At 44.7% G+C, this 19,827-nt stretch overlaps 1 protein-coding gene across 1 annotated transcript in view; it reads right to left on the bottom strand.

The window, feature by feature from the left end:
* The window catches only part of Retreg1 (reticulophagy regulator 1), a 137,596-nt gene that overhangs the window by 58,695 nt on the left and 59,074 nt on the right, over positions 1-19,827 (bottom strand). The window lies entirely within an intron of this gene.

Below are 19,827 nucleotides of genomic sequence, written 5' to 3'. Positions count from 1 at the left end.
TTGCCCAGGGTCAGGTATATGTCAAGAGAGAGAGCTGCGTTGAAACCCTGCCTGAGCCTTAGAGCCCATCCTGTTAGTGATTCATCTCTAAAAGGTAGGACCAGGCACGGGGGCTCAGCAAGACACCTGCTGCAAACATTGCCCCATGTAAAAGTACAGGAGGTGGAAGTGGACTGTGTATGCTGGGTAGATTTGGCCACAGATCAAAGGCTTTAATTCTTTTTAAAGGAAAAAGGATGATGGGAGGCAGACTTCTGGGTGGCATGACGCCACTCCCACACAGGGTGCCCATGTTCACAGCCTGTAGTGGTGACCTTCCCAGACTACCCTCTCATCCTGCATCAGGGTCCACAGCTGTCAGAGCCAATATCAGGCGCACAAAGCCCATGTCGTGCAGGAATTCTCAGCTATCAAGTCTATTCCACAACCACAGAATCTGAGTGGGGGAAGGAACTAGGATCCATAGCCAGCACCCTTCATTTTACTGCAGCCCGGAAGGGAGAGTAAAGGACATCTGCCAGGTAGGTCCCAAGTCAGAACGAGATCTCCAGAGCTGCGGTGCAACCCTGGGCCTTGGAGAAAATGCAGAAACAACGTAGCCCCTCCACCCCACCCATCTCGTCTAAAACGAGGAGCAGATGGCGCCTGGCTCTGGCTGTGAGGACCAAGTGCCAGCCTCAGAGGGACAAATGAAGAGACACTGGGGACGGGAGGAGCCTGTGATGTGACTACTCCTAGCAGCTGCAGGATTAGTGCTCGCTCCTGGCTCCCCTGGGTGTCTTGCCCGTTACCGTGGAAGTGGCTTCAGATCAGGGGCTCTTCGTGTCTCAAATAAAATATGGAAAAGGACAGATGGTGATAAGGGGGGGTCACTAAAATGAGCCGAATGAACACACACAGATGCTGTGTGAAATGCCACATGGAGGATGAGAGGTAATCCTCCCCAAAGCGCAGTGAGGGTGCTGCTCTTAGTACTCCAATCTATCCTAACCACCACGTCCCTGCCCCCCAGCACAACCACAGGCCTTCTGAGACACTGGGGACCTCACCGGCCAGTCGAAGATAAGCTCAGAATCGCAAGGAACAAAGGACTTGGACTCAAAATAAATCTGAGCGATGGTCCCAAGAATCCATTACAGTTTCATTTTCTATTCCCAGATATTTCAGGGGTGGCTCACACATCACTAAGGGATTTCAAAGAACTCTGCCTCAGAGGCCATTCCCTGAAAAGGGTTTCACTTAAATGACTAGGGACACCCATCCAGAGGGGCACACCAGGGAGGAAGGAGGCCTACCTGCTAGAAATAAACAAGGAAATAAACAAGCTATTTTGTTTCTGTGCTCACGTGCTCACCCCCACGCCAGCAGGCAGAGTCCGAGCATTCAGTGACTAATCAGCTGATGGGCTGGGACACACACCCCTGAATGTCATCAGAGTCCAGGCATTCGCACCCGGAATCCAGAAATAAGCTGTCACCAAAGGGACGTGTGCCCTCTGGAAATAATTTCCAGAACATGTTTCGTAATCCAGGGCTGGGGACAGAGCGAGCCAGGAGACAAGCAAAGGTCAAAAGGCAGCCCTACTCCAGCCTGGCCAGCCGCGGGGCAGCCTCCTGCCCACTCCCCTCACTCTTCTCCCTGCCTGTTGTCACATCCAGAGCCCCAGAGTCCCTCCCATGAAGGGTCCGGGCATGGGGCCCTGCCACCACCTCAACACCCGCAGACAGGTCTCATGCGATGGCAGCCGCTGTCATGGCTTCCTTCTGTTTGCCTTGAGTATGTTTTCAGTAACTGTCAAAAATCAATGAGGAGCTGATTCACCAGACATTTAGACGTCAGAAGATTACTCGCACCTATTCTCCACTTCGAAAATGCAACTGAGCTGAATGACGTGATTTAAATCTAATAATTTTTAAAGCAGTACAGCCTCCTTGTAGCCAACGGGAAAGCCATTTTAAATGAATTAAGAATTCTTTTTTTTTTTTTTTTTTTGGTACTTGGGATTTCACCCAGGGGTGTTCAACCACTGAGCCACATCCCCAGCCCTTCTTTTATATTATATTTAGAGACAGGGTCTCACTGAGTTGCTTAGGGCCTTGCTAAGTTTCTGAGGCTGGTTTTGAACTTGCAATTCTCCTGCCTCAGCCTCCAGAGCCACTGGGATTACAGGCGTGTGCTACCACACCCAGCTGAAATGATTAGGAATTCTTCTTTTTTAAAAATATATTTTTAGTTGTAGTTGGACACAATATCTTTATTCATTTTTATGTGGTGCTGAGGATCGAACCCAGTGCCTCAAACGTACGAGGCGGGCTCTCTACCACTGAGCTACAGCTCTAGCCCTAATTAGGAATTCTTGAATACATTCCAATTAACTTTTAAATGAAAGGCTTATTATTATCTTATTTATATTCCTGAGTGCTTTTTGTTTAAGACACAGGATTCGGCCAATGATAAGAGTAACGTACCCCATGGGCTGGGGATACAGCTCAGTGGGTAGAGTGCTTGCCTCGAATGCACACGGCCCTGGGGTCAATCCCCAGCACTGCAAAAAAAAAAAAAAAAAAAAAAAAAAGGGTATACACAGTCCATGAGTGACTCTATCAAAAGTTGTTCTTTTGGAACTGTTTTTGGGGGGTTTGGTTTTGTTTGAGTTCACACTGGGGCCTGGTGTATGCTAGGTAAGTGCTCTACCACTGAGCTACACTCTCAACCCTTTTGGAATATTTCTTGATGAGGAGCTAAAAGTCCAAAATGCATTTCTGACATTAAGCCTGGATCCGCCAACTCAAAATTACCAAGACGACCAACATCGCCACAGCGCTTTCATTTTCTGTGGCAATGGTCTCTACGCTATTGGTGCATGTGTAAATTTCCTGAGAGCAATCGATTATTTTATTAGCCTCGCCGATTGAGCAGAGTTATCAATAAAGCCAACGAGTGATGAACTTGGAAAAGGAGATGGCATCTCAGTACTGCATCTCAGTACTTCCTGGGAGCACATGGGTGACGAGCAGGTTAATGTGACTGTCACAGGAGAGCACCCACCCTGCACAGGTGCACACCAGGGCTAAATAGTGGTTTCACTTCTATACAAATTCAATGAGCACAGGAAGGACTTTAAGACAGAACCTGGAGCCCTGCGAAGACCCAAACAGGAAACCGCAGGTCTCTCTCACAACAACCACAGGCCTCTGAGCCCCTGAGCACAGCACAAAACAGGACAGGGATGCGCAACACACGTGACCCCATTCTCTGGCTGGCTGACTTGTCCCATGTGTCTTTTGGCCACACATCTATGAAACCATGGGGACAGGATTTGTCAGGTGGTGATTCAGACCAACTAATGGGGAAGCCCCCGCCAACACAAGGATTCAGTCGACAAGCATTATTCTGCTGGAGAGGAAGACCTCAGATGAACAGCAGCTTGGTCCTCCAGGGTCCTCAGAGCTTACAGGCGTGAGCAGACATGACTAACATGCATGCCAGACAAGTGGTTTAGCACTGAGCTACATCCCCAGCCCTTAGTCACATTTTTCTCATATTTAGATAGTGCTATGATCTGAATGTTTGCATGCCCCCCAAATTCATACGTTGTATTACAACATATACTATCCTATGTGATAGTATGAAGAGGTGTGAGCTTCAGGGAAGTGATCAAATCACAAGGACCCCACCCTCCTGAATGGTATTAGTGCCCCTATAAAAGATGGTAAAGGGAGCTGCCTTGCCCTTTCCCCATGAAGACACAGAAAGATGTCACCATCTGTGAGGGACAAACCCTCAGCAGACACTGAATCTGTACCTTGATCTTAGGCTTCCCTGCCTCCAAAACTGTCAATAATAAATTCCTATTATTTATAAATCACCCAGGTTAAGGTATTTTGTTATTGTAACCAAGTGGATTAAGAAAATAACCTAAAACAAACCACCTCAATTTCACCTTTGACTTTGCAGCTATAAAGAAATAGTATGCAAGTTTAAAAATAAAAACTAATCTATATATCTGTCAGCCTGATTTTCACTACTATAACAAAATGCCTGAAGATGGATATTATTATTATTATTATATTATCCATCTTCAGGCATTTTGTTATAATAGTGAAAAATCAGGGGCTCATTTAACAGTTTGGGAGGCTAAAGTCCAACACTGGGTAGCCCTTTGATTCTTCCCCTGGTGAGGGCACAGCAGATGACAGTTTCATGACCAGAGTACATGGATGAAGGAGATACTATTGTGCCAGGCAGGCAGCCAGAGGCAGAGGGAGGGACCTGGCTTGCTTGTCTTACAACAATGCTCGCTCAGGAGGACTAAGGAAAGTTCTCTTGAGAACCACCTGATGGCTTGCCAGGCTGGCTTCCCCAGCCACCTCTCACTACCCCCCCTCTTAAAGGCCCCCCACCACACTGAGGACCCAGCCTCTAGCGCATCTGGAGGCCAACCACACCCATCCCAGAGATGCCTGTGGTGGAAAACAGCAACAAAAAGATGGTCTTTAATGACTCAGAGACGCGATTATGCAATTGTTCTTTTTCTATCTGTGTCCACAAGTCACGATGAGGGCTGAGGGCAGAGCTACGTGAAGTTTTTAAATAACAACTCTGTCAAGGTAGAATTCACATGGAATAAACTGTGTCCACTTTTTTAAATATTTATTTTTTGGTTGTAGTTGGACACAATACTTTTATTTTATTTATTTATTTTATGTGGTGCTGAGGATCGAACCCAGGGCTTTGCATGTGCTAGGCGAGAGCTCTGCGGCTGAGCCACCACCTCAGCCCCTAAACTGTGTCCACTTAAAGCACAAAAGCTGATGCATTTCTCATGCTTACACTCATGAAATCACTACCACCATTAAGACACAAGCAATCCCAATACCACAGCCCACCTGCCTTACCGCAGGCTCCTCAGCCCACCCCTCCCTCCAGGGGGCAACCACTGCTATGCTTTCCAGGGAGAAAACAAACTGCTCAAAAATAAACAGTAATTTTGGATGTACTGTAACAACAGAAATGAATCTCTCAAAATAATTAAGCTGAATGAAAGATGCCAGGCCAAGTTGTATTGTATGAATCTGTTCATATAAAAAATTTTAATGCAAACTTATTTATAGAGAGAAGGTAGATCAGTCTTCACCTTGAAAAGAAGCAAAGGGTTTGGTTTTTGTTTTTATGACAAAACAAGAAAGTCACTCTAGTTTGGATCTTGAACCTCTCCAAATGGTCCCATGTGGAAAGCTTGGTTCCTAGCTCACAGTACTAGGAGGTGGTGAGACCTCTGGGAGGCAGGGCCTAGGGAGAGATGTTAGGTCACTGGGAATGAGGCCTGGAAGGCGATATTGAGACCCCAGCCTCTCCCTTTCTCTCTCTCTGCTTACCATGAGGTGAGCAGTCTCCTCCTCCATGTACTCTCACCATGATATACCAAGTCCAAAGCAGCAAGGTCAAGTCACCAAGGTCTGAAATCTCTGAAACTGTAAGCCAAAATAAACTTTTCCTCCTTATAAGTCTTTTACCTCAGTTATTTTGTCACAGCAATACAAAGCTAACACGAAAGATAAAAGCCACGCCAAATAAACTCAGCTCACAGCTCAGGCCTACATTTGTCTATGAAACTCAAGGGGAATCTGGAGAAAATAATTTACTCTCAAGAGTAAAAGGCCCATTTAATTATTTGGACTAAAAGAAATACATGCCGTATCGCATGCAAAAGATACAGCAATATGAAAAGGTGTCAGAACTTGCTCTGGAATTATCTGTAGACAGTTTAACAAAATTCCTGCTAGCTTCTAAACAAGAAAGTCTCTGTCTCTGTGTTCTCAGACATGTAGTTATATTGACTGCTATCCCTGTTTCATTTTAAATGGCTTGATTGATAGATAATAAACTGCATATAATAAACTGCATACATTTAAAGTGACATTTATACCCATGGGACTATCACCAAAATCAGCACAGTGAATAACTCCATAATCCCCCCCAAATTTTCCAGTGCTCCTGTTAAATAATCCCTCCCTGCACTAAGCCCTTCCTTCCAATGCAGAGACTGATCTACTTTCTCTAAATCAATTTGCATTTTTAAGATGTTATACAAACCGAATCATACAGTAAATACATGGCTTCTTTCATTCAGCATAATCACTTTGAGATTCACCTCTGCTGTTTCATTTTCCAGTACATCAATAATTACTTTTTATTTTTTAACAGCTTCCATTGTGTGTCTGCACCACCATTGATTCCTGTCACCTGTCAGTTTCTGGCTATTACAAATAAAGCTGCCACCAACACTCACGTGCAAGCCTTTGTGTGGACACATGCTCTCCTTTCTCTTGGGCAAATCCTACCAGCAGAAGCAGCTGAACCATGTGGTAGGTGTATGTTTATTTTTCTTAATAAGTTGAAAGCCCGCTTTAGAGAAGGGCTGTGCCACCTCACCTGACCTCCATTGCCACTAGTAGCATTTGAGGGTTCCAGTCACACCTCAGCCACCAACAAACACCAGGCCTGACAATCTTTCTAAATTTTAGCAATTCAAATAGGTACAGTGGGCTCATACTGTTGTTACTTCAAAATTCTAATGTCTAATAATGCTGAGCAGCTTTTCACATTTTTCTCCTATGCTAAGTATCTCCTCAAATCTTTTGTATTCTTTCAATTGGGTTGTTTTCTTATTAATTTTAAGAGCTTTTTTATATATGCTCTGGACAGAAATCTTTTGTTAGATATATGACTTTTTAAACATTTTCTCCTAGCCTGAAGCTTGTCTTTCCACTCCCTTAAAGAACATCTTCCTAAAGATTTTTAATTTTGGCTGGAGATGTGGCTCAAGCGGTAGCGCGCTCGCCTGGCACGTGTGCGGCCCGGGTTCGATCCTCAGCACCACATACAAACGAAGATGTTATGTCCACTGGTAACTAAAAAATAAATATTAAAAATTCTCTCTCTCTCTTTAAAAAAAAAGATTTTTAATTTTGATGAAGTCAAATTGTCCTTCTATGGGTCAAACCTATCATTTAGAAGTTTTTTCCCAGCTGGGCGTGGTGGCACACACATGTAATTCCAGAAGCCTGGGAGGCTGAGGTAGGAGGATCACAAGTTCAAAGCCAGCCTCCAGGGGCTGGGGCTGTAGCTCAGTGGTAGAGCATTTGCCTAGCATGTGTGAGGCACTGGGTTTGATTCTCAGCACCATACATAAATAAATGAATAAAATAAAGGTCCATCAATATATAAAAATTCTTTTAAAAAGCCAGCCTCAGCAACTTAGCCAGGTCCTAAGCAACTTAGTGAGTCTTGGTCTCTAAATTTAAAAATAAAATAGAAAAAGGGGTAAGTGGGGCTGGGGTGGAGCTCAGTGGTTAAGCATCTGAGTTAAATCTCTGGTACCAAAAAAAAAAAAAAAAGGAAAGAAATAAAGAAATCTTCCTAACTCAGAGCTATAAAGACTTTCTCCTATGTTTTCTTCTAGAAGTTTTATAGATTTGTGTTTACATTTAGGCCTATGTTTCCTATGGAGTTAATTCATATATGTGGTACAGGTACAGATTAAAGTTCATATTTTTACAATTAGATATTCAATTTTTTCTAGCATTATTATTCCAAAAGTCCATCTTTCCTCCACTGACCTGACTTTGGGCCTTTGTCAAAAGTCAGGTGTCAGGTACATGGGGTCTCTTCCTAGACACCCTAGACCATCTGCTACGCGATCTTCACCACAGGGTTCTAGGAAGCCTACTCACTTGTTCTAGCCAATAAGGAAACTGAGGCTAGAGGGCAGCACTGATTATTCAGTCCTATGTGATTTCATCAGTGCTACATCATCTGCTAAGATTCTTTTACAAGTAAGGAGAAATTTATGCCAAGAAAAAAATAGTTAATATGACAGATCAACCTAATCTTGCTAAAAATACAGCCTCATTTTGTGATGAAAGCAAGCTTTAAACCTACTTAAGATAAGCTTTTAATAGCAAACACATGTCACTCACAAAAAGTCTACCTTGACTCCCCAGCATCTGGAGAGCCCCAAGGTCAGGGGTTAGTCCCTCCCAGCTGAGGTCCCCACGGGCCTCGACCACTGCTAATCCCTCCCTACACACTGACGACACCCACATTCCACTTGCTTTCCAGTCAAGGGCATGTGATGAGAACATCTTAAATTTTGTTTTTAATTCCTAACCATATCTTTATTTTCTGAAATACTATTTAAGAAGCTATGTCCTGGAGGGTGGGCTGGTGGGAGGGGGGTGGAATACATGCTACTTGACGTGGGATGCAGTAGAAGCATTGAGGCCAAGGCCGCTGTCGATGGAGAGGAGACAGGTGAGTGCTGAGGTCTTCCCTCTGTCACTTTGGTCAAGCCACTGAAACCAAGCTTTGCTGCTCTTGTCTAGTCATCACTGCCTCGTCCAGCTCTCTGAGAATGGATTAGGGAATGCAGAAGGCACCTGGCACAGTGCCGGCCAGGGGCTAGGCTCTCAGGGAGGACGGTGGCTTGAGCTCTTTACCATCGTCATCATTGGCACCCTCCTTCTCCCCACCCACCCCACAAGGCCCCTGGTTGGACTTTAAGTTTCCTGCCATTTTCCATGGGTTCCTGGGGAGGATTTAAACTGCTCCTGTTCTGGGTCATTTCCTGGTCCCAGTTCCCTGCATTTCTTGCTCAGAGCTTCTAAGAGATGTCCTGAATCCAAATAATAATTCCTCCTCATGCTAGATAGAGAGGATCCCTGTGTTGTGTTGCGAGTCCAGGCCAGATGCAGCACTGAGCTATGACAGGATGCAGCTCGGCATGGCGGGGTGAGCTGGAGACCCCTCTCTCAGTGGGAGATCTGAGCAAGTCCAGTCTACACCCGCCATCGAGAGCTTAGTGGTGGCAGACCAAGATGGAAACCTCAGGAGGAAAGAAGAACACTAGGAAGTAACCAAGTTCCTTTTATACATCTGTTTTGTCCACTGTCCAGATTCTGATGTCTCATTCCTGAGACAAACACTCAACCTCTGAAAAGACACAAGTCTCTAGAGGCAACGGGTCATTTTTCTATTTCCCTAATTATAACAGGTGATGGAAAAATAGGAGGAAAACAAGGTGACAACGCAATTTCAATAAAAACGAAGGCCAGACTCCAATGCTGAAGTAGTAATCAGTGTGTACAAAATAAAGCTGGCAGCCTTCTCCAGTCATCCCACACTCTACCTTTTTTCTTAAAATTATCATTTCGATGAGCAAAAAGGAGTCATTCTAAATATAACCATGGACTTTGCTCCCCCCAAAGGCCTGAAGTACCAATGAAAACTTTTTCTGATGATGTAATGCTTCCAGTTATTTTTGTTCTGGAGACACGGGCTGTTTCTTTATGTAGAGCAAACAGCAGTGGAATCTCTTTAGAATGGTTTGAAAGGTGAATCCACAGGGTTTCGACTAAGCCCCACAGTGCGCAGCTTTCTCGTTGTGCTCCACCTTGTGACTCCTGACACCTCCTCCTTGTGTTCTGACATCAAGGGAAAGGGAATGAAGAGCCCTGACACCACGAGGCACAGGTGCTGCGCATCCTGCAGAGTCTGTCCGTCCCGTGCATGGCAAGTGTTCAGTAAGTGCTGGGAGAATGAATCCTCTGGCTGGAGCTGCAGACTCCCACAAGGAAGGTGGCCCCCAAATTAAGCAGGAATCCAAAATAGCGGGTCCACCAGAGACCAGCAGGGTGACTGTGGAAAGCATCACCTCCCTTTCTCTATTCACAGCCCCAAAGACGACATTCACTAAGTGTTTTATCCCTTACAAATATCTCCAAAAAATCCAAGTGAAGAATTTCAGAGTCAGGCCCAAGATAAAAGATACTTCATAAGGGAAAACACAGACGCTGGCGAACTGCTCAACAGAAACAATGAACCTGGTTTCCACATTCACTTTCTACTCCACTCCTGCAGAGCCCTGAACTAAAGGCCCTGTTAGCCCTGTTACCTTTTGCTAAAAAACCATGAGTGTTACCAACAATGAGAATTTAATTACAATCAAAAAAAAAATCAAGTTTTAGCAGGATTATTTATGCTCCGTGTGTGTGTGTGTGTGTGTGTGTGTGTGGTGTGTGTGTGTTTTCAGTTCCCTATTAATGCGTACAATGGGGCCTTTCTAAAAATATAAAGCAACATGATGTCTTCAGAGTCACACTGCAGCTGACATTCCAAAGTCCTTTACTGCTGAGTATACAAACACACACAAATGCATCATTAGGATTTCAAATTGCCAACAATTTTATATCCCAAAATTATTAGTGGGTAAAATTGTACTGGTTTTGAAAGAGGGAAGAATAATAAGATTGAGAAAATCCCTTAAAAGGGGTATTAGATAAAACTATAATCATGGCAAAAAAAAGTTCAAGCAATACCTGTAAAAAAGGGGCCAGAAAAAAGTATTTAAAGTAGCTATTTTCAAAGATAAATGGAACCAACCGTTCACAGAGGCACAGGCCTATAATCCCTGCAGCTGGCGAGGCTAAGGCAGGAGGATCAAAAGTTCAAAGCCAGCCTCAGCAAAAGTGAGGCACTAAGCAACTCAGTGAGATCCTGTCTCTAACTGAAATATGAAATAGGGCTGGGGATGTGGCTCAGTGGCCAAGTGCTCCTGAGTTCAATCTCCAGTACCCCACCCCCAAAAAAAGTTAAGTGGAGGGTGTCCAGGAGTACTGGCGGTATACACCTGATGTCCCTGCTAGCAGGGAACCTAAGGCAAGAGGGTCATTCAGACCCGGGAATTTGAGGCCAGCTTGAGCAACATGGTGAGATCTATTTCAAAAAAATCAATCAATTAATCAATAGCGAGATCAGACTCAGAAGTTTATACCCTGTAAGTAAAAATATGTATTATACACACGCACATTTAAAAAAAATATTCTGAAGAGCTGAATAATTTGAAAGGCACTGAATACAAAATAAAAACCTATATAACTACATGAAAAATAATCCCATTTAGTAATTTAAAAAATCAATGTCAGGTTAAATTATGAGGCACAATTTTTTGCTGCCTCATTGTGATGTCTATCACCCCACTATGACCTCATGTCGCAGAGATGAATCTCCCCCTTCGTAACCAGGGGCTTGGCCATGTGACTGGCTCTGGCAGACTAGACATGAACCAGTAGAGCTTGAAAGTTTGGCCTTGAGCTCTTGCGGTCCTCCTGCCTTTGTCCTTGAGAATACTATGCCTCAGGTAGCATGTTTTATGCCACAGAGAACTTGGTTTTGGTAACACAGCAACATTGGACAATGAGTCCTTACACAATTAAAAAAATAATAATAATACATGGAAAACCAGGGGGTCATGATGCCTGCATTGCCAAGCCTGTTTCTTGGTGGTCTCACATGGCTGATAAAGAAGAATTTTAAAGGATCTTGAAACACTGTGTTATAAGCTTTGACCAAAGACATTTTATACAGATCCACACTATGGACCTCCCCAAGTTCATGTGTTGGAAGCTTGATTTCTCTGTTCTTGCGAAGGCATTGATGGGAATGAAATGTCAATGCCTGTCTACCCATAGGGAGAACTATGGGGAACTTGTTTGATTTTACAGGCTCAGATGAACCCTGCCTTGAGTCTCACCCATATCTGACTTAGATGAGATTCTCATCTTTGGACTTTTGAGTTGGTGCTCTATACAAATGAGTTAAGACTTTGGGTCTATTGGCATGTTTGGCGGGTGGGGTATGCAAGTATTTTGCATGTGAGAAGGTCATGAGTTTGGGAGCCAGCGACAGAACGTATGGTCTCAATGTGTCCCCCAAAGTGCCTACTCCTTCTGCCTTCATGAATGGATTCATGTTGGCTGTCCCTCTGGCATGGGTCAACGTCACTACCGTGGGAGGGATTTGTTATAAAAGTGAGCACACCTCCCTGCACATTGGCTCTGGCTCTCCATGTGGTGCCTTCCACCCTGCAGTGGAGAAGCCAGAAGGCCACACTAGAGGCAGAGCAGATGTAGACACCGTCCTCTTGGGCTTCTCACTCTCCAGAACCAGGAGCCAAATAAACATCTCTTCTTTATACATTACCTGGTGCTGCGGCTGGACCTTATGTGGGTCCCCGAGGCCCACATGGTAAAGGTCTGGTTGCCAGCCTGTGGCACTACTGGAAGGGGTAGAAGGGCCTACCAGAAGGAAGTCACTGGGGCCTGTCCTTGAAGGGGACACTGAGTCCAGTTCCCTCCCCTACCCCTCTTTGCCTCCCACTGCCATGACATGAACAGCCTTCTCAAGCATCTACTCCTACAGAGTTTACTCGTCTGCCAGGCCCAAAGCAGCAGTGACTATGAACTGAAACCTCAGAAACCATGATCCAAAATGTCTTTCTTCCTTCTAAGTTGATTTTCTCAGGTATTTTATCACAGCAATGGAAAGTGAACTAACACACCTAGCATTGGTCAGCAGAAGCAGACCAAGACAAGCCGTTTTTCTATTTTGTCTGGATTCTATCCTCCTGTAATGTGAATGAAGAACGATAATCTATCAGATTCCAGGGTTGACCAGGATTGGCTAATGGCTCTGACTCTGGTGCTGTCTTGATGTTAAATGACTCGGCCATGTGACCCACACATCCCACCCAACACCTACCACGAAGTTAGACCCATGTTAGTAGTTGCAAAGTTATCTTCCAAAGGTATCAGAATATAAATGAGTAGGAAACTGGAAATGGCTAAGTCCTCTGAGGTCCAAACTTAAGTATCTACAACAACCTTGGAAATAACTCCCATAGTTCAGGGATCCCAGAGCTTAATAGTAATAGGAGGGGAAAGAATCTAAAATAATTTGAAAGAACTTTTCCTTTTTCTTTTTTTTTTCTGGCGCCAGGGATTGAACTCAGGGGTACTCAACCACTGAGCCACATCCCCAGGCCTGTTTTGTACTTGTTTAGAGATAGGGTCTCACCACATTGCTTAGTGCCTCATTGTTGCTGAGGCTTGAACCCATGATCCTCCTGTCCCAGCCTCTCAAGCCACTGGGATTACAGGCATGCATCACTGTGACCAGCTCCTCTTTATTTCTAAGGGATTCGTGAAACACTGAAACTATTAGACCAAAGACATTAGCCAACAATGCCTTCTCCAGGAATCCAAATGCAGAACTGAAGGTCTTTATGATCTGGTGTCTTATGATCTCTTCAGGGGCTGAATCACCGGTAAGTTCATCTGACTCTAGTTCTGCATTTCTGTGAGTTGCATTAACCCCACCCAATTCCTCCACTCAGCCTCATTATTGAATTCTAAAGGGGAAAATGGAGCAGAAGAGAGAGAAGAGTGCTGTGGGATGAATGTCTGCGTCCCCCAACTCACATGTGGAAGTGCCAACCCCCAATGATGGCATCTGGGGGTGAGGCCTTTGGGAGATAAGTGAGTTCAGATGAGATCATGGAGATGGAGCCCTGCATGAGGGAACCTGTGTGCTGATAAGGGGATGAAGGGTCAGAGTGACCTGTGTCTGCTACCTGGGGTCCAAGAAGAAAGCAGCCCTCAGTCAGGCAGGAAGAGGGACCGCCACAAGCGCCAACCATGGGGGTGCCCCAGTCACAGACTTCCAGCCTCCAGGACTGTGAGAAACTAATGCTTAATGGCATGCCACAATAGCAGCCCCAACTAAGACAAAGAGAATCCCAGGCCAAGAGTCATGCAAAGTGGCAGTGGGAACCCACGTCTTAATGACGGGACCTACCTCAGAGTTAAGCCTCCTGCAGCACCCAGCCCCGCCCCACTCTCTCCCTCCACGGCTTGAACTCACCTGCTTACAAGAACATGGCTTTGCTTCTAGTCCAGAAGTAAGGTGGCAGAATCTAGAGGAGAAGCTTTCTCCAGAACTTAGCCTTTCTGCTATTGATGGAATTATCCATCTCACATTCTAACCAGCATGAGAAAATTCATTTATTACAAGTTGCGTATTCTTTCACCACGGGAGAAACAAAGACAAACATGACAGACTTGTAATTTCTAGGTGTCCCACACAGAAAGCACCCGTTCCTCCAGGCAAGATCACCTCACCCTTCCATTTGGCAAAGGACCTAACTCCATCCCCTAGATAATCTGTTGACTGAGAAGCGCAGTCTCCTCTATTCCAGTTTCATGAGGACCCCGGGAGGGTACTGTTTTTAGCCCCGAATCAGTTTTAGGTCTGTTTCTCAATTTAAAAATACAAGATGATTTTTCATTTTAAAATTCTCTCAGTTTCTAACTCTTCATTATACCCGAGCAGGGTGCATCCATTAAAAAGTCCCTTCAAGCAAAATGATTTACTTCCAGCTTAAACCCTGCAGGGAGGGGGTGGGGATGGGGGGTGGGTATCTAAATGTGCAAATTGCCAACATAAACAGCCCCATTTCTGAGTTGAGAATGTTTAGCTTCATCAGTTTGGGGATACAGAGTTTTCTTTCTACAGCAGATGATTCCTGAGTCATGGTTGAAAATATCCTCACTCGTTTTTATAAAGATAATGATTTAAACTGATTTAAAAATAAGTCCAATACCAAGGAAAAGATTTTTGATGTCTTTTCTGTGGGAGTAAAAAAATAGTCTTTGAAATCTAAAGCTTGCAGATCAGGAGAAATAAACATTGTAAGTGCTCTTTGGTCTTTAAAGGACACGAGATGGCTCTGAATGTTTTAGTTTAAAAATACTCTCTAAGAATACAAGCCAAATGACTGCAGGATTATAAGTTCTCTCTCCCAGTTGTTCAGGTATTAAAAACAGGCACAAGTAAGAATAGCCTTCAGAAGAACTAATAAACAGCCAGGAGCACAGGCCACGAGCCACAGGCCTGCACCCCCGAGGGCTCCTCTTACCCAAGCCCTCTCAGTGGCAGCACCGACCCTTCCACGCTGTTTATTCCTCCTCCTTAAAGAAACAAATCAAAACGGAAACATGACTTGAATGACAGAGGAAGGGCGCATTCTTGGTTCTTCCTTAGAAGTGACACCCTCGCTGCTGGGGGATACTGATACCTCCTGGACTTCCACTTCCCCAGTGGACACGGGAGCACTTGTTCGTTACCCCATGCTATCTTCAGTTTTCCAGTAGAGATTTATGGCTGATGAACAAAGCCACTCCACCTCCTCCAAGATGAAATCTGTCCCAGAGCCAGACCTGACTCTCCCTTCAGGCCCTGCGGCTCATCTCTTCTCCTTCACCCACGTGGTCAACATCTCTCCATTATGAGAACAAAACCAAATAGATAAAACCCAGCGGCACACTATTCACATTAGCCAAAAGATGGAAATAACCTAACTGTCCATTGATAGACATTTAGTGTTATGTCCAGACAATGGAATAGTATTCAGCTGTGAAAAGGAATGAAGTACTAAAAACAGTAATAACATGGGAGAACTCTGAAGTCATTATGCTAAGTGAAAGAATCCAGACACATTTAAGATCATGCAATTCATTTATATGGAGTATTCAGAAGAGGAGAAGTCAGCCGAGAAATGCAGACTGGCTGCCAGGAGCCTGTTGGGGAGGGGGAAAGAGAAATGACTGTGCATGGTTATGGGATTTTCTGGATATGGGAGGTTCTGGAACTGGACAGTGATGGTGGTGGCACAATACTATAATGCACTAAGTGCCACACAAGGTAGATTTTACATTATGTGTGTTTTATAAAAAAAAAAAAAAAAAAGAAAAGTTCAAGCAACAGCAATGAAAATTTGGGTTTTCATTCCTGAAGGCCTCCTCCCCTCCCCCTCCACACACATCAACAGAATCACAGAGAACCAGTCACACAGGTCTCCCCAAGGGATTTTACACAACCATGGCCTTTCCCAGCGGGTGGCATGCCGGCCGGCTGCCCCAGGCCTCCAGGAAGAGCATCTTCAGGACACTCTTAGCTGGTTCCCTTCTCGGAGGCTCTGCTCCTCCACCCAGCGGGAACATTCTCCCTGCCCCACGCATGGCTACCTGTCCTTCCTTCTGCCTTGGCGATGGTGCCTCTCGGTCCTGCGCCACTCTGACCCCTTCAGGATGACCCCACGAATCCTGTCAAACTGCATTTCTTTTGTGGACATAGCTCTGACTTAGCAAAACCGCCCTCCACATTTTCTAACAAAAGTCAAAAGTCTTTCACACAATCAAGAATATTATATTGGGGCTGGGGCTGGAGCTCAGTGGTAGGGTGCTGGCCTAGCACGCGTGAGGCACTGGGTTCGATTCTCAGCACCACATAAAAATAAATAAAATAAAGGTCCATCAACAATTAAAAAAATATATTTTTTTAAAAAAAAGAATAGATTCGTCTCCTATTGCTGCTGTAACAAATGGTCACAGATTCGATGACGTAAAACTCCACTCGTGTCTCTCCTCATTGTCCTGCTGTGGTCTCTGGGTCCTCTAGATGCTCTGGGTAGTCTATGTCCTTGCCTCTTCCAGCTTCTGCAGGCCACCTGCATTCCTCGGTCTGTGCATCCCTTCCTCCATCTTCCAAGCCCGCAGCTGAGTATCTTCTCTCCCCTTTGATCTACTTCCCTTATTTTTGTCCCCCAGTGCTGAAGACTGAACCCAGGGCCTTGTGCAGGCTACACAAGTGCTGTACCACGCAGCCACACCCCCAGCCCTTTACTTCCCTCTCACAAGGACTGGTGGGACAGTGTTGGGTCCACCTAGATAACCCTGGGTCATCTCCCCACCTCAAGATCCTTAGCTGAATCACATCTGCAAGGCCCATTTTGCCATTTAAAGTAACAGATTCACAGGGTCTGGGAGTCAGAATATGGACCTGTTTGGTGGAGAAGGAGGGTATTTACCAAGTCTACTCTAAAACCCCCAAATTCCTAAAAAACATGCTGCTTCAGACACTAGACCTGTAAGCTTTTCCAACAAGGAAAGACCTTTGCTGTCGATATTTAACAGAATCACCAATACATCCTCTCTCCATCTAACCACATCCAAATTGAGCTATTTTCTGGGAATCATGATTTCAGGTTAGAGTTGGGGGTGGGAGGGGGGAGAAATCCATGAAGTTTCATTCATTTTTCCAAGAGAGAAAAACACGAAGTCAAGGACCAAGGGTGGAAGGAAAGATTTTTGAGAATACACAATAAACAACTCTCAAAAGACTTTATATAAGTCCCTGGACAAAAAAGAGCAGTAAAAGGGTCCGGCACTCAAAGTGGCATTGAGTTCTTAGGAGCCTCGAAAATCGTTAGGTCATTTCTCCACTAGGGCGCACAGCCCTTTGTCACTGATTTATGCCATTCGTTTGTGAATTTCCTCCCTCACCATCTTTCTTTTTCTCCAATGATGGATCCTATCACTTCTCTTATTCCCTATTTTTTCACTCCCCCTATTTCACTAAGATTTATTATCCATGCATCTCTGTGCCACAGAGATGAAGTAGCCTCTAATTGGATTTCTTCTTGTAACCAGAGCAATAGTAAGGTTCTTGCCCTCCTAAAATGTGCAGTGCAAGTCCACCGCCACTTGGGGGCCACCTTCTGACGGCTGAGACTGCCTGCCTCTCCCACTCCCCCTAGTGGCAGCCAGCTCCCGAACACTGCTGGGCTTGCTCTGTCTAAAGACACAAGCAAAACTTGCGGGGACGCCTGAAATGTTTCTAATGGGTGTAGATTTTACATAACCTTTCAAACGTATAGCGCTCTTGCTCTGGAAACTGTTCACCTCAAGCATCAGGCATTTACTCTTTTCCTTGTATTGATCTTTGGTACTGTCACAGAGTGAACTCAGAAACCACAGAAACAATGGACAGTGTGATTAGAAAACAAACAAAACGCCAAGCCCAACAAGAGCAGAGTGGATAAATACATCGTGCTATAATCACATGATGGAATATTATAAAGTAGAAAAAATAAATGAACCACAGCTATATATAGCAACATGATTAATCTTACAAAATGTCATAAGACATTAGTCCTACAAGAGTATGCAAATATGGTACCATTTTTATACACCTCAAACCAAAAATTTTATTTACGCGTATATGTAATTAAAATCCCTATACATAATTAAATATAAACTATAAATATATGTAAAATATTTACATAAAAGTGTATGATTACAAATATTACATATATACACATATATATTAAATATATATGTAGATGTAGATCTTTTTAAAAGCAAAGGAAGGAAGAATACAAACATTCAGGGTTGTGCTTCATACATCTTCACTTGATTATGGTGTTTTTAGCTTGTGTGTGTGTGTGTGGTGTAGATTCAACAAACACAATCATTAAACTCTAACTAAGGGGTGTGTCTAGGCAGACAGACCAGCCTACCACAGTCGGGGACAGGCTGTCAAGACAGGACCCCACGTCTGAGAGGTCAGATTCATTCCTGTTTGAACTTTCCAAAGACTACAAAGGTTTGGAGCGTGGGGTCGAGGTGTGCTTCTGACTGTGGATGACACACAGTTTCTAAATATTGACTTGAAACATTCTCAGTTGTCTACCTAAGATCCTGAGCACATGCCTTTGGACCTGTACCTGAGACTCGCCACTCCTGGGGACTCCACCTGACTGTGGAACGACTTGGCTTTCCTTATCCTGGTGCTGTGGGCTGTGTGTCAAGCGTGGGGCTGGCTGGCCCCACCTGTAATGGCATTTACGTCCTTGCCCTGTCTCCTTCTCTGGACCTGGGCCCCATCTTTGTTTCCAATGACTGGGCAGCGCCAGCCTCCTCCTTGACCCAGAGCCGTTTCTGGACGGCAGCACAGGAGCCACAGCCCTTGGGCACGAAGGCAAGCTAAATCCCTGGGCCATGCTGCAGCCCAGTGTCGCCTCCCCACAGCCACCAGACTGCTGGGACACTCCTCACTCTCCAAGTTCTCTTGCTTCCCTTCTTGATAAAGGCATGTGCAGTTAAAGGGAAAAAAATGTAATGAGGATCAAGGACCAAAACAATTCAAACCACCTAACATTCCACGGGTGGACGTAGCTACCAGCTTAGAGTTGTGCCGGGTACTTCACTGTGCTTACTTTAAATCTACAATCTTTCATAAAAATTAGCCATGAAAGATGATTTTTCATATCCCTAAACATCTTTTATATGGTGGTCTTTACTGGCAACATAATATTCCACTGCTTTCAGCACATAACTACAATAGTGAAAAACTAAACCTCCTGGTGTAAAACAATAGTCCTCTCACACGGGGCTCCTACCTCAGGGCCCTTGCACCTGAGACTCCCTCTGCCTTGATTCTCTTCACCCAGACATGATTCTCCATCTCCCTCCCTCAGGGCTTTGCTCAAAAATCTTATTGTGCCCCTTGTCTTCTGCCAATGTTTGGCTCCATCAATCTGTTTATATTAAGGGGAATGTATTACTTGTGAAGGGAATATGCAGCCAGCCACGAGGGTAAGAACTTACGCCTTGCCAACACAGCAGGTGGGATACAAAATACACCTTCTGTTTCCATCCATCCATCCATCTGTCCATCTATCAATTTATTTATTTACTTATTTCATTGGTACCAGGAATTGAACCCAGGGGTGGGTGATTAACCACTGAACCACATCTACAACCCTTTCATTTTTTATTTTGAGACACGTTCTTACTAGGTTGCTTAAGGCCTTGCTAACTTGCTGAGGCTGGCTTTGAACCTGGGATCCTCCTGCCTCAGCCTCCTGAGCCACTATGATTATAGGCATGCACCACTACTCCTGGGTCCCTTTATTTTTAATGCCTCAAGAAATACATCATGGCCATAGTGAACATCCACATCAACTTCTAGCGGGCTCTTTCCTTGAACTTCCAACCTAGGGAGGTGCTGACTTTGGTCTGACAGATTCCGAGGGAAAAGTGTGGGCCTTCAGTGTCTGGCATGAAACATTTTTAAAAACCTGTTGAT

This window comes from Urocitellus parryii, chromosome 1, assembly GCF_045843805.1.
Source record: "Urocitellus parryii isolate mUroPar1 chromosome 1, mUroPar1.hap1, whole genome shotgun sequence".
Classification (NCBI taxonomy): domain Eukaryota; kingdom Metazoa; phylum Chordata; class Mammalia; order Rodentia; family Sciuridae; genus Urocitellus; species Urocitellus parryii.
Note: the sequence above shows the minus strand (reverse complement) of the source record. Positions and strands in the feature narration are given on the sequence as shown.